This window comes from Rana temporaria, chromosome 9 (assembly GCF_905171775.1).
Source record: "Rana temporaria chromosome 9, aRanTem1.1, whole genome shotgun sequence".
Classification (NCBI taxonomy): domain Eukaryota; kingdom Metazoa; phylum Chordata; class Amphibia; order Anura; family Ranidae; genus Rana; species Rana temporaria.
The window spans coordinates 14,697,094-14,712,950 of record NC_053497.1 but is presented as its reverse complement, the minus strand read 5'-3'; the positions used below and the strand labels follow the sequence as shown (position 1 = coordinate 14,712,950).

The 15,857-nt window shown below is 46.5% G+C and overlaps 1 protein-coding gene across 1 annotated transcript in view; it reads left to right on the top strand.

Annotated features, from left to right (window-relative positions):
- Positions 1–671: 671 nt before the first annotated feature.
- The window catches only part of MID2 (midline 2), a 304,582-nt gene continuing 289,396 nt past the window's right edge, over positions 672–15,857 (top strand). Inside the window, exon 1 of the mRNA XM_040322836.1 lies at positions 672–859. The gene's annotated coding sequence lies outside the window, so the exon portion shown is untranslated. The remainder of the gene's footprint in view (positions 860–15,857) is intronic.

Here is a 15,857-nt window from a genome sequence, read left to right as displayed (position 1 = left end):
GTGGCCATAATGTGTATTGCCTATGATCTTCATCTCCATCTAGTGCCCATAATGTGTATTGCCTATGATCTTCATCTCCATCTAGTGGCCATAATGTGTATTTCCTATGATCGTCAGCTCCACCTAGTGGCCATTATGTGTATTTCCTATGATCGTCAGCTCCACCTAGTGGCCATTATGTGTATTTCCTATGATCGTCAGCTCCACCTAGTGGCCATAACGTAGAATTTTTTAATCCTGGTGGAAAAACAAAATGCACGAATATGAAATCTAGATTTGATACACATGGGATGATGTCAGAAATTGCGCCGATCCTCTTTGTCCCGGGCTGTCAGGAAATAATATTCATGGGGAAAATAATAATTAGATGCCAAAAATTCACTTATTTTGTTTGTTTTTAATCATTTTAATTATGAGAAGGAAAAAAAAAAAAAACTAACGTGAAAAAGGTTTATAAACAAAATAACAGAATAAAAAGATACAAATGGATACAAAGTACACGTTGACATTTCCGATCACTCGCATAGAGGGTGCAGTACCGGTGAGCGGCCGGCAGGGGTCGCTGTCCCGCCTTGTTCCCGGCAGGCGCCGGGGGTTGTGTTGCGGGGAGTGAAGACGGATCAATAGTGGAAGGAATCGTACCGACTGTCCGTGTCCCCCCCCCCCCCCCCCCCGGACGGTGACTCCTCCCCGGCACTCAGCCCCGTCTGTGTACCGGACACTCCGAGCCGGAGCTCCATCACTGAGCCGCCGCCCGACACCCGATCCTCCCCTCCCGGGATCTGCATCCGCCTGTCCACACCCTTCACCGGATCCCGGGACACCGAGAGAGGAGGATGGACCCCGGGGAGAGCTACGGGTAATGTCTGTCTGTGTGAGTGTGTGATAGGAGGGGGAGGGGGCACATCATATACACCCCACACCTGTAATATCACCCCACACCTGTCACATCACCCCACACCTGTCACCCATCATATACACCCCACACCTGTCACCCATCATATACACCCCACACCTGTCACCCATCATATACACCCCACACCTGTAATATCACCCCACACCTGTCACCCATCATATACCCCACACCTGTCACCCATCATATACACCCCACACCTGTCACCCATCATATACACCCCACACCTGTCACCCATCATATACACCCCACACCTGTAATATCACCCCACACCTGTCACCCATCATATACCCCACACCTGTCACCCATCATATATACCCCACACCTGTCACCCATCATATATACCCCACACCTGTCACCCATCATATACACCCCACACCTGTCACCCATCATATACACCCCACACCTGTAATATCACCCCACACCTGTCACCCATCATATACCCCACACCTAGCACCCATCATATACACCCCACACCTGTCACCCATCATATACACCCCACACCTGTAATATCACCCCACACCTGTCATATCATTGCACACCCCACACCTGTCACCCATCATATACACCCCACACCTGTCATATCATTGCACACCCCACACCTGTCACCCATCACTGTACACCCCACACCTGTCACATCATATACACCCTACACCTGTCACCCATCATATACACCCCACACCTGTCACCTCATTGTACACCCCACACCTGTCACCTCATTGTACACCCCACACCTGTCACCTCATTGTACACCCCACACCTGTCACATCATATACACCCTACACCTGTCACCCATCATTGTACACCCCACACCTGTTACATCATATACACCCCACACCTGTCACCCATCATATACACCCCACACCTGTCACCCATCATATACACCCCACACCTGTCATATCATTGCACACCCCACACCTGTCACCCATCACTGTACACCCCACACCTGTCACATCATATACACCCTACACCTGTCACCCATCATATACACCCCACACCTGTCACCTCATTGTACACCCCACACCTGTCACCTCATTGTACACCCCACACCTGTCACCTCATTGTACACCCCACACCTGTCACATCATATACACCCTACACCTGTCACCCATCATTGTACACCCCACACCTGTTACATCATATACACCCCACACCTGTTACATCATATACACCCCACACCTGTCACCCATCATATACACCCCACACCTGTCACCCATCATATACACCCCACACCTGTCACCCATCATGTACACCCCACACCTGTCACTCATCATATACACCCCACACCTGTCACCCATCATGTACACCCCACACCTGTAATATAACCCATCACATCATTGTACACCTGTACACTCCACACCTGTCACCCATCATGTACACCCCACACCTGTCACCCATCATGTACACCCCACACCTGTCACCCATCATGTACACCCCACACCTGTCACCCATCATGTACACCCCACACCTGTAATATAACCCATCACATCATTGTACACCTGTACACTCCACACCTGTCACCCATCATGTACACCCCACACCTGTCACCCATCATGTACACCCCACACCTGTCACCCATCATGTACACCCCACACCTGTCACCCATCATGTACACCCCACACCTGTCACCCATCATATAATTGTATTGTACACCCCACACCTGACTGATCAGCCTTCACCTGTACACCCTACACCTGTCATATTGTACACCCTACACTTGACATATCACCCCACACCTGACTGATTGGCCTTTATCACCCTACACCTGACAAATCACCTTGCACCTGTACACCCCAACATATAATTGTACACCTGTACATCCTGCACCTGTCATATCACACTACACCTGACTGCTAATCCTACACCCCTCATATCATGCTACAACTGTCACCCTACACATGTATACCCTACATCTGTCTTATCATTGTACACCTGACCAATCTCTCTTCACCTGTACACTCTTCACCTGTCATATCTCTGTACACCGTTCTGATTATTCTACACCTGTACACCATGCACTTGGCTGATCACTCTGAACCCATAATATCACACTACAACTGTCACCTTACACCTGTTCACTTTCCCCTGGCATATCGCCCTACACCCATCACACTACACCTGACTAATTCCTATACACCTGTCATAACATCCTACACCTGTACACCTTATAACTGTCTCTCAACACCTGTCACATGACCCTACACCTGTACACCCTTCACCTGTCATATCACCCTATACCTGTACACGCTTCACCTGTCATATCACCCTATACCTGGACACCCTTCACCTGTACACCCTTCACCTGTCATATCACCCTATACCTGTACACGCTTCACCTGTCATATCACCCTTTACCTGTACACCCTTCAACTGTCATATCACCCTTTACCTGTACACCCTTCAACTGTCATATCACCCTTTACCTGTACACACTTCAACTGTCATATCACCCTTTACCTGTACATCCTTCACCTGTACACCCTTCACTTGTCATATCACCCTTTACCTGTACATCCTTCACCTGTACACCCTTCACTTGTCATATCACCCTATACCTGTACACCCTTCACCTGTCATATCACCCTATACCTGTACACCCTTCACCTGTCATATCACCCTATGCCTGTACACCCTTCACCTGTCATATCACCCTTTACCTGTACACCCTTCACCTGTCATATCACCCTTTACCTGTACACCCTTCACCTGTCATATCACCCTATACCTGTACACCCTTCACCTGTCATATCACCCTATACCTGGACACCCTTCACCTGTCATATCACCCTATACCTGTACACCCTTTAACTGTCATATCACCCTATACCTGTACACCCTTCACCTGTCATATCACCCTATACCTGTACACCCTTCACCTGTCATATCACCCTATACCTGGACACCCTTCAACTGTCATATCACCCTATACCTGTACACCCTTTAACTGTCATATCACCCTATACCTGTACACCCTTCACCTGTCATATCACCCTATGCCTGTACACCCTTCACCTGTCATATCACCCTTTACCTGTACACCCTTCACCTGTCATATCACCCTATACCTGGACACCCTTCAACTGTCATATCACCCTATACCTGTACACCCTTCACCTGTCATATCACCCTATACCTGGACACCCTTCACCTGTCATATCACCCTATACCTGTACACCCTTTAACGGTCATATCACCCTATACCTGTACACCCTTCACCTGTCATATCACCCTATACCTGTACACCCTTCACCTGTCATATCACCCTATACCTGTACACCCTTCACCTGTCATATCACCCTATACCTGGACACCCTTCAACTGTCATATCACCCTATACCTGTACACCCTTTAACTGTCATATCACCCTATACCTGTACACACTTCACCTGTCATATCACCCTATACCTGTACACCCTTCACCTGTCATATCACCCTATGCCTGTACACCCTTCACCTGTCGTATCACCCTATGCCTGTACACCCTTCACCTGTCATATCATCGTATACCAGTACACCCAACAACTGACTGATCACTCGACATCAGTACATCCTACAGCTGTCACCCTACACTTGACTGATCTCTGGATACATTTTATATCGTCCTACACCTGTACACCCTTCACCTGCCATATCACCTTACACTTGTCATGTCGCCCAACACTTGTACACCCTACAACTGTCATATCACCCTACACCTGTGATTTCATCCTACATCTGACCTTCACCTGATCGATATCTCTTCACCTTCCATCTCACACACACACCTTACACCTGTCACATTAATCTTCACCTATCACCCTACATCTTTCATATCGCCCTCCACCTGTACACCCTTCACCTGCCATATCACCTTACACTTGTCATGTCACCCAACACTTGTACACCCTACAACTGTCCTATCACCCTACATTTGTACATTCTACAACTGTCCAACTGTCCTATCACCCTACATCTGACCTTCACCTTCCATATCTCCCACACCTGTACACCTGTCACATTCACCTGTCACCCTACATCTGTCATTTCACCCTACACCTATACACCCTTCACCGGCCAATATTACCCTATAACTGTCCCTTGTCAAATCACCCTTCACTTGTCACCCTACAAATGTACAACCCAAACCTGTCTTTTCACCCTATCACCTGTATACCCGTCATATCCCCCTACACCTGTACACTCTACAAATGTTATATCATCCAATACCTGTCCTATCAACCTACAACTATACACCCTACACCCCATACCTGACTGATCACCCTTCAACTATCACCCTGCACATGTACACCCTACAAATGTGATATCAGTTGGCCACCCTATAGCCCCACACCTGTCTGGTCACTTTATAGCCCCACACCTGTCTGGTCACTTTATAGCCCCACACCTGTCTGGTCACTTTATAGCCCCACACCTGTCTGGTCACCCTATAGCCCGACACCTGGTTGGTCACCCTATAGCCCGACACCTGGTTGGTCACCCTATAGCCGCACACCTGTCTGGTCACCCTATAGCCCCACACCTGGCTGCCCATTCTATAGCCCCACACCTGTCTGGTTACCTTATATCCCCACACCTGGCTGGTCACGCTATAGCCCTGCACCTGTCTGGTCACGCTATCGCCCCACACCTGTCTGGTCACGCTATCGCCCCACACCTGTCTGGTCACGCTATCGCCCCACACCTGTCTGGTCACGCTATCGCCCCACACCTGTCTGGTCACGCTATCGCCCCACACCTGTCTGGTCACGCTATCGCCCCACACCTGTCTGGTCACGCTATCACCCCACACCTGTCTGGTCACGCTATCGCCCCACACCTGTATAGTCACCCTATAGCCCCACACCTGTCTGGTCACCCTATAGCCCCACACCTGTCTGGTCACTTTATAGCCCCACACCTGTCTGGTCACGCTATCGCCCCACACCTGTCTGGTCACGCTATCGCCCCACACCTGTATAGTCACCCTATAGCCCCACACCTGTCTGGTCACCCTATAGCCCCACACCTGTCTGGTCACGCTATCGCTCCACACCTGTCTGGTCACTTTATAGCCCCACACCTGTCTGGTCACGCTATCGCCCCACACCTGTCTGGTCACGCTATCGCCCCACACCTGTCTGGTCACGCTATCGCCCCACACCTGTCTGGTCACCCTATAGACCCACACCTGTCTGGTCACCCTATAGCCCCACACCTGTCTGGTCACGCTATCACCCCACACCTGGCTGGTCACGCTATCGCCCCACACCTGGCTGCCCATTGTATCGCCCCACACCTGGCTGGTCACACTATTGCCCCACACCTGTCTGGTCACGCTATTGCCCCACACCTGTCTGGTCACCCTATAGCCCCACACCTGTCTGGTCACCCTATCGCCCCACACCTGTCTGGTCACCCTATAGCCCCGCACCTGTCTGCCCATTCTATCGCCCCACACCTGGCTGCCCATTCTATCGCCCCACACCTGGCTGCTGGGAGCTCTTTGCCTGCACTGACGTCATGTAGGTGTAACGATCCCTGTGTGAGATAATTAGAGCTGCAATTACAATGACACATCCGTCTCCAGTAATTCCCGTTTTATAGACTGTCCTCCTCATTATAGGACGGGGATTCATTATGGGATGATCGGAGTCTTTGTTTAGTGCTGCCGATCATGGATCGGTATGAATGTGCGTTCCCGGCCGCCACCGTCCCCTCCTATAGATATCACCGGAATAATGGAAGTCTGGGGTTCACTTATTACATCCCCCCCCCCAAATAACAGCCTGCATAACGTATGTGTGCCGGCCTCTTCCGTGTTCTGTACACTCCATTCTAGATATCAGTCATCAGATATCCTCGTCATGTGGAGTCCGGAATGCTCAATCATGGGCCTTCATCTGCTTTTCTCTCCATAAAGCACAGCGCCATCTTTGTTCAGGCATCATCCAGGCTCACCACCTACTTCCTAGACTGGTGCCAGCTTAGAGACGACACAATCCTGGTGCATGTGCCGTCTTTATGCTGTGTTCAGAAATGTCTGATGCAGATCAGCCCCGGCTGCGTTATCACCCATTGTGACTTGCTACAAAGTTACAATGAACAGTCTGGATGATTGCTGGGGAAGTAAAGAAATGGATCTTTTTATCTGAAGCATGTTGGCTATTTTTTTTTATACAACATGAATCTTTTTTTCTTTTTTTTTTTGGTGCTATTGTTGCTTTATATTTGGATTTGTCCACTTTAAAGCCTGTAATAACCCCCCCCCCCACAATAAATAAATAAATAAATAAATGCTAGTGTATTTAATCTGCTAGTCCATCTAACACTTTGCCCCCCCCCCCCCCCCCAGATTGTCAATGCTGCTGCATATTGTGCCTCCTGTGCTCCTTCATCCACAGTTGTCTAAAAAAAGAGAACAAATGCAGCCACCACATCTAATGATTGGTAAGCTGCAATATTGTATATTATTATTATTGTTGTTGTTATTGATAAAAAAAATATAATAATAATTATTATGTTATTGGTCTTATATTATATTTGTATTATTAAATAATAATACTGCTAATAATATTATACAGTATTGCAGCTTACCAATCATTAGATGTGTATTATTATTATTATTAATAATAATAATAATGATTATAATAATAAAAAGAATAATAAGCATATCGTATGAATTGGTAAGCTGCAATACTGTATATTAATATTGGTAGGATTATTATTTATTAATAATAATAATAATAATAATAATAATAATAATAATACAAATATAAAAATAATAATATAATACGAATAACATAATAATATACAGCCAATAATAATAATATTCAGTATTGCAACTTACCAGTCATTAGATATAATATAATAATAAAAAGAATATTAAACATATCTAATGATTGGTAAGCTGCAATACTGTATATTATTATTATTATTATTATTATTATTATTATTATTATTATTATTATTGGCAGGATTATTATTTAATAATACAAATATAAAAATAATATAATACAAATAACAGAATAATAATAATATACAGTATTGCAGCTTACCAATCATTAGATATGTATTATTATTATTAATAATATAATAGAATATTAAACACATCTAATGATTGGTAAGCTGCAATTATTATTATTATTATTATTATTATTATTATTATTATTATTATTATTGTTGTTATTAATACAAAAATATAATATTATTATGTTATTAGTCTTATATTATATTTGTATTATTAAATAATAATACTGCTAATAATATTATACAGTATTGCAGTTTACCAATCATTAGATGTGTATTATTATTATTATTATTATTAATTATAATAATAAAAAGAATAAGCACATCTTATGAATTGGTAAGCTGCAATACTGTATATTATTATTGGTAGGATTATTATTTATTAATAATAATACAAATATAAAAATAATAATATAATACGAATAACATAATAATTTACAGCCAATAATAATATTAATAATAATAATAATAATAATAATAATATTCAGTATTGCAACTTACCAGTCATTGGATATAATATAATAATAATAATAATAAAAAGAATATTAAACATATCTAATGATTGGTAAACTGCAATACTGTATATTATTATTATTATTATTATTATTATTATTATTATTATTATTATTATTGTCAGGATTATTATTTAATAATACAAATATAAAAATAATATAATACAAATAACAGAATAATAATAATATACAGTATTGCAGCTTACCAATCATTAGATATGTATTATTATTATTATTATTATTATTATTATTATTATTATTATTATTAATTATAATATTAAAAAGAATAATAAGCACAGCTTATGAATTGGTAAGCTGCAATACTGAATATTATTATTGGTAGGATTATTAATTATTAATAATAATACAAATATAAAAATAATAATATAATACGAATAACATAATAATTTACAGCCAATAATAATAATAATAATAATAATAATAATAATAATATTCAGTATTGCAACTTACCAGTCATTGGATATAATATAATAATAAAAAGAATATTAAACATATCTAATGATTGGTAAGCTGCAATACTGTATATTATTATTATTATTATTATTATTATTATTATTATTATTGGCAGGATTATTATTTAATAATACAAATATAAAAATAATATAATACAAATAACAGAATAATAATAATATACAGTATTGCAGCTTACCAATCATTAGATATGTATTATTATTATTAATAATAATAATAATAATAATAATAATAATAATTATAATAATAAGAATCTTAAACACATCTAATGATTGGTAAGCTGCAATACTGTATATTATTATTGGTAGGATTATTATTTAACCACTTAAGACCCGGACCAAAATGCAGCTAAAGGACCTTGCCCCTTTTTGCAATTCGGCACTGCGTCGCTTTAACTGACAATTGCGCAGTCGTGCGATGTGGCTCCCAAACAAAATTGGCGTCCTTTTTTTTCCCACAAATAGAGCTTTCTTTTGGTGGTATTTGGTCACCTCTGCGGTTTTTATTTTTTGCGCTATAAACAAAAATAGAGCGACAATATTGAAAAAAATATTTTTAACTTTTTGCTATAATATCCCCCAAAACATTATATAATTTTTTTTTTCCTCAGTTTAGGCCGATACGTATTCTTCTACCTATTTTCGGTAAAAAAAATCGCAATAGGCGTTTATCGATTGGTTTGCGCAAAATTTATAGTGTTTACAAAATAGGGGATAGTTTTAAATGCATTTTTATTCATTTTTTTTTTTTACTACTAATGGGGGCGATCAGCGATTTTTTTCGTGACTGCGACATTATGGCGGACAATTTTGACACATTTTTGGGACCGTTGTCATTTTCACAGCAAAAAATGCATTTGAAAATGCATTGTTTATTGTGAAAATGACAATTGCAGTTTGGGAGTTAACCACAAGGGGGCGCTGTAGGAGTTAGGGTTCACCTAGTGTGTGTTTACAACTGTAGGGGGGTGTGGCTGTAGGTCTGATGTCATTGATTGTGTTTCCCCCGATCGATGACGGCGCCACAGTGAAGAACAGAGAAGGTGTGTTTACACGCGGCTCTCCCCGTTCTTCAGATCTGGGAACCGATCGTGGGACTGTAGCGGCGATCAGGTCTGCGAATCCCGCGGCCACGGAGCTTTGGACCAGGTCGCGGGAGCGCGCCCGCGGCCCACTGCTGGGCTTTATACAATCACGTACAGGTACGTGATTGTGCACCACGGTGCCATTCTGCCGACGTATATCGTCGTTAGGCGGTCCTTAAGTGGTTAATAATAATACAAATAATAACATAATAATAATAATATACAGTATTGCAGCTTACCAATCATTAGATGTGGCGGTTGGTTTTTTTTTTCTCTAGGTGATAACCTGGTGATCTGGCCGGTAACACACCTTCAGTATTAGTGAGACACGACGGTGGGGGATGGTGTTCTCCATGTATGATGGTGGGGGATGGTGTTCTCCATGTATGACGGTGGGGGATGGTGTTCTCCATGTATGACGGTGGGGGATGGTGTTCTCCATGTATGACGGTGGGGGATGGTGTTCTCCATGTATGACGGTGGGGGATGGTGTCCTCCATGTATGACGGTGGGGGATGGTGTTCTCCATGTACGACGGTGGGGGGTGGCGTTCTCCATGTAGGACGGTGGGGGTGGCGTTCTCCATGTATGACGGTGGGGGATGGTCATACATGGATGGTGTTCTCCATGTATGATGGTGGGGGATGGTGTTCTCCATGTATGACGGTGGGGGGTGGCGTTCTCCATGTACGACGGTGGGGGGTGGCGTTCTCCATGTACGACGGTGTTCTCCATGTAGGACGGTGGGGGGTGGCGTTCTCCATGTAGGACGGTGTTCTCCATGTAGGACGGTGGGGGATGGTGTTCTCCATGTATGACGGTGGGGGATGGTGTTCTCCATGTATGACGGTGGGGGATGGTGTTCTCCATGTATGACGGTGGGGGATGGTGTTCTCCATGTATGACGGTGGGGGATGGTGTTCTCCATGTATGACGGTGGGGGATGGTGTTCTCCATGTATGACGGTGGGGGATGGTGTTCTCCATGTATGACGGTGGGGGATGGTGTTCTCCATGTATGACGGTGGGGGATGGTGTTCTCCATGTATGACGGTGGGGGATGGTGTTCTCCATGTATGACGGTGGGGGATGGTGTTCTCCATGTATGACGGTGGGGGATGGTGTTCTCCATGTATGACGGTGGGGGATGGTGTTCTCCATGTATGACGGTGGGGGATGGTGTTCTCCATGTATGACGGTGGGGGATGGTGTTCTCCATGTATGACGGTGGGGGATGGTGTTCTCCATGTATGACGGTGGGGGATGGTGTTCTCCATGTATGACGGTGGGGGATGGTGTTCTCCATGTATGACGGTGGGGGATGGTGTTCTCCATGTAGGACGGTGGGGGATGGTGTTCTCCATGTATGACGGTGGGGGATGGTGTTCTCCATGTATGACGGTGGGGGGTGGCGTTCTCCATGTATGACGGTGGGGGGTGGCGTTCTCCATGTATGACGGTGGGGGATGGCGTTCTCCATGTATGACGGTGGGGGATGGTGTTCTCCATGTATGACGGTGGGGGATGGCGTTCTCCATGTATGACGGTGGGGGATGGCGTTCTCCATGTATGACGGTGGGGGATGGCGTTCTCCATGTATGACGGTGGGGGATGGCGTTCTCCATGTATGACGGTGGGGGATGGTGTTCTCCATGTATGACGGTGGGGGATGGTGTTCTCCATGTATGACGGTGGGGGATGGTGTTCTTCATGTATGACGGTGGGGGATGGTGTTCTCCATGTATGACGGTGGGGGATGGTGTTCTCCATGTATGACGGTGGGGGATGGTGTTCTCCATGTATGACGGTGGGGGATGGTGTTCTCCATGTATGACGGTGGGGGATGGTGTTCTCCATGTATGACGGTGGGGGATGGTGTTCTCCATGTATGACGGTGGGGGGATGGTGTTCTCCATGTATGATTATGGGGGATGGTGTTCTCCATGTATGACGGTGGGGGATGGTGTTCTCCATGTATGATTGTGGGGGATGGTGTTCTCCATGTATGACGGTGGGGGATGGTGTTCTCCATGTATGACGGTGGGGGATGGTGTTCTCCATGTAGGACGGTGGGGGATGGTGTTCTCCATGTAGGACGGTGGGGGATGGTGTTCTCCATGTAGGACGGTGGGGGATGGTGTTCTCCATGTAGGACGGTGGGGGATGGTGTTCTCCATGTAGGACGGTGGGGGATGGTGTTCTCCATGTATGACGGTGGGGGATGGTGTTCTCCATGTAGGACGGTGGGGGATGGTGTTCTCCATGTATGACGGTGGGGGGGGTGGTGTTCTCCATGTATGACGGTGGGGGATGGTGTTCTCCATGTAGGACGGTGGGGGATGGTGTTCTCCATGTAGGACGGTGGGGGATGGTGTTCTCCATGTATGACGGTGGGGGGGGTGGTGTTCTCCATGAATGACGGTGGGGGATGGTGTTCTCCATGTATGATGGTGGGGGATGGTGTTCTTGGGGTCACAGGCAGCAATCTTCCTCCTCCAAACACGGCGAGTTGAGTTGATGCCAAAGATCTCGATTTTGGTCTCCTCTGACCACAACACTTCCCCCAGTTCTCCTCGGAATCATTCAGATGTTCATTAGAAGACTTCAGACATCCTGTACATGTGATTTCCTGATCAGGGGGACCTTGCTGGCTCTGTCAGGATTTCAGTCCCTCCCGGTGTTCTGTGTTGCCAATTGTTTTCTTGGTGACGATGGTCCCAGCTGAGATCATTGACAAGATTCTCCCGTGTAGTTCTGGGCGGATTCCTCACCGTTATTCAGGGGCGGGTCTAGAGTCTAGTCTGGGGAGGGGCACTGCCAGAAAATATGTTTTTTGGGGCAATTTATCAGGGAAATTACTGGTGTTGGCACTTCAATCATCACGGCACCATGGTTGTTATGGTATCGGGATGATTGAAGCGCATTTTTTCTATTATTACATTGTAATATAAAATTAAATAGTTTAACTCGCCATTATGCAGAATCAGTGGGAGCCCCGAGTGTGTCACTTGCCACATCGCCTGCCACCAGATGTGGATTGTTACTTGCCACGTTGCCTGCAAACCAGATGTGGCTTGTCACTTGCCATGTTGCCTGCCACCAGATGTGGCTTGTCACACCGCCTGCTACCAGATGCGGATTGTCACTTGCCACGTAGCCTGCCACCAGATGTGGATTGTCACTTGCCACGTCGCCTGCCATCAGATGTGGATTGTCACTTGCCACGTCGCCTGCCATCAGATGTGGATTGTCACTTGCCACATTGACTGCCACCAGATGTGGATTGTCACTTGCCACGTAGCCTGCCACCAGATGTGGATTGTCACTTGCCACATAGCCTGCCACCAGATGTGGATTGTCACTTGCCACGTAGCCTGCCACCAGATATGGATTGTCACTTGCCACATTGACTGCCACCAGATGTGGATTGTCACTTGCCACATTGACTGCCACCAGATGCGGATTGTCACTTGCCACGTAGCCTGCCACCAGATGTGGATTGTCACTTGCCACGTTGCCTGCCACCAGATGTGGATTGTCACTTGCCACGTAGCCTGCCACCAGATATGGATTGTCACTTGCCACATCGCCTGCCACCAGATGTGGATTGTCACTTGCCACATTGCCTGCCACCAGATGCAGCTTGTCACTTGCCACGCCGCCTGCCACTAGATGCAGCTTGCCACGTTGCCTGCCACCAGATGTGGATTTTCACTTGCCACGTTGCCTGCCACCAGATGTGGATTGTCATTTGCCATGTCGCCTGCCATCAGATGCGGATTGTCACATCGCCTGCTACCAGATGCGGATTGTCACTTGCCACATTGACTGCCACCAGATGCGGATTGTCACTTGCCACGTTGCCTGCCACCAGATGCAGCTTGTCACTTGCCACACCGCCTGCCACCAGATGCAGCTTGCCACATCGCCTGCCACCAGATGCGGATTGTCACTTGCCACGTAGCCTGCCACCGGATGTGGCTTGTCACTTGCCACGTCGCCTGCCATCAGATGCAGATTGTCACTTGCCACATTGACTGCCACCAGATGTGGATTGTCACATCGCCTGCTACCAGATGCGGATTGTCACTTGCCACGTTGCCTGCCACCAGATGCAGCTTGTCACTTGCCACGCCGCCTGCCACCAGATGCAGCTTGCCACATCGCCTGCCGCCAGATACAGATTGTCACTTTCCACGTCGCCTACCACCAGATGCGGATTGTCACTTGCCACGTCGCCTGATACCAGATGCGGATTGTCACTTGCCACATCACCTGCCACACATTGCGGATCGTCACTTGCCACATGACCTGCCACCACATGCGGATTGTCACTTGTCATGTTGCCTACCACCACATGCGGATTGTCACTTGCCACGTCACTTGCCACACATTGCAGGTTGTCACTTGCCACGTCACCTGCCACACATTGCAGGTTGTCACATGGCACGTCACCTGCCACCAGATGTGGATTTTCACTTGCCACGTCACCTGCCACACATTGCGGATTGTCACTTGCCATGTCACCTGCCACACATTGCAGGTTGTCACATGGCACGTCACCTGCCACCAGATGCGGATTTTCACTTGCCACGTCACCTGCCACACGTTGTGTCTGTGTCACTTTCCTGCTAAGCTGGTCTCTTGCTGTGTCCCAGAGTCAGGCAGCAGATTACCAGTCAGGCAGCAGAGAGGTGATGTAATCTCTTTGCTTCCCGCGCCTGCGGAATTGTACTGCAGGGATGCTGGGCGGTGAGAGATGATGTCATCTCTCTGCTCTCCCCGCCCGCCGGCTCCCTGATTGGCCACCCGCTCGTTCACCAACCGAGCCGCCCAGCCCGCGGAGCCGCCAGCTCTTACACCCGCAGCCCGCCAGCCCACTCATTTACCTGCATTCTCGGGTGGGGGGGGGGGTCAATTGCCCCATTGCCCCCCTGGATCCGCCCCTGCCATTCTCATGATCATTGAACCTCCACGAGGTGAGATCTTGCATGGAGCCCCAGACCGAGGAGAGTGACAGTTATTTTGTGTTTCTTCCATTTGTGAATAATCCCACCAACTGTTGTCGGCCCTCTCACCGAGCTGCTTGGCGAGGGGCTTGTAGCCCATTCCAGCCTTGTGTAGATCTACAATCTTCTCCCCGACATCCTTGGACAGCTCTTTGGTCTTGGACATGGTGGAGAGATCGGAATCTGATTGGATGCTTCTGTGGATAGGTGTCTTTTTTATACAGGTAACAAGCTGAGATTAGGAGCACTCCCTTAACCACTTGCAGACCGCTGTACGACTAAATACGGCCTAACTTTAAAGATACATATCTCGGTAACGGCAGCAGCTGCTGCCACAACCGAGGTATCTATCTTTACTGTCAGCGGTTCTGGTAACGATAACGGCGGTCTCCGCGGCGGATTCGCCGCGAGATCGCCGTTATCGGCGGCGGGAGAGGGCTCCCGCCGCTCTCCCGCGCCCTCCGCTGCTTACCGGAGCCGTCGGTAGCGGCGGAGGCGATCGGGACCGTTCGGCAGCTGAGCGGGGACGAGACTGAAGGAAAAATCTCCTTCGCCCGTCCTCATAGCTCTGCTGGGCGGAAGTGACGTCAAAACGTCAGTCCCGCCCAGCCTCTTAAAGAAACATTTTTTTTTTTTGTCATTTGAAAAATGACATTTTCCAATTTTTTATTTTTTTTTGCATTTTAGTCTAAATATAAGATCTGAGGTCTTTTTGACCCCAGATCTCATATTTAAGAGGACCCGTCATGCTTTTTTCTATTACAAGGGATGTTTACATTCCTTGTAATAGGAATAAAAGTGATCATTTTTTTTTTTTCCAGTGTAAAAAATAATAAAAAAAAA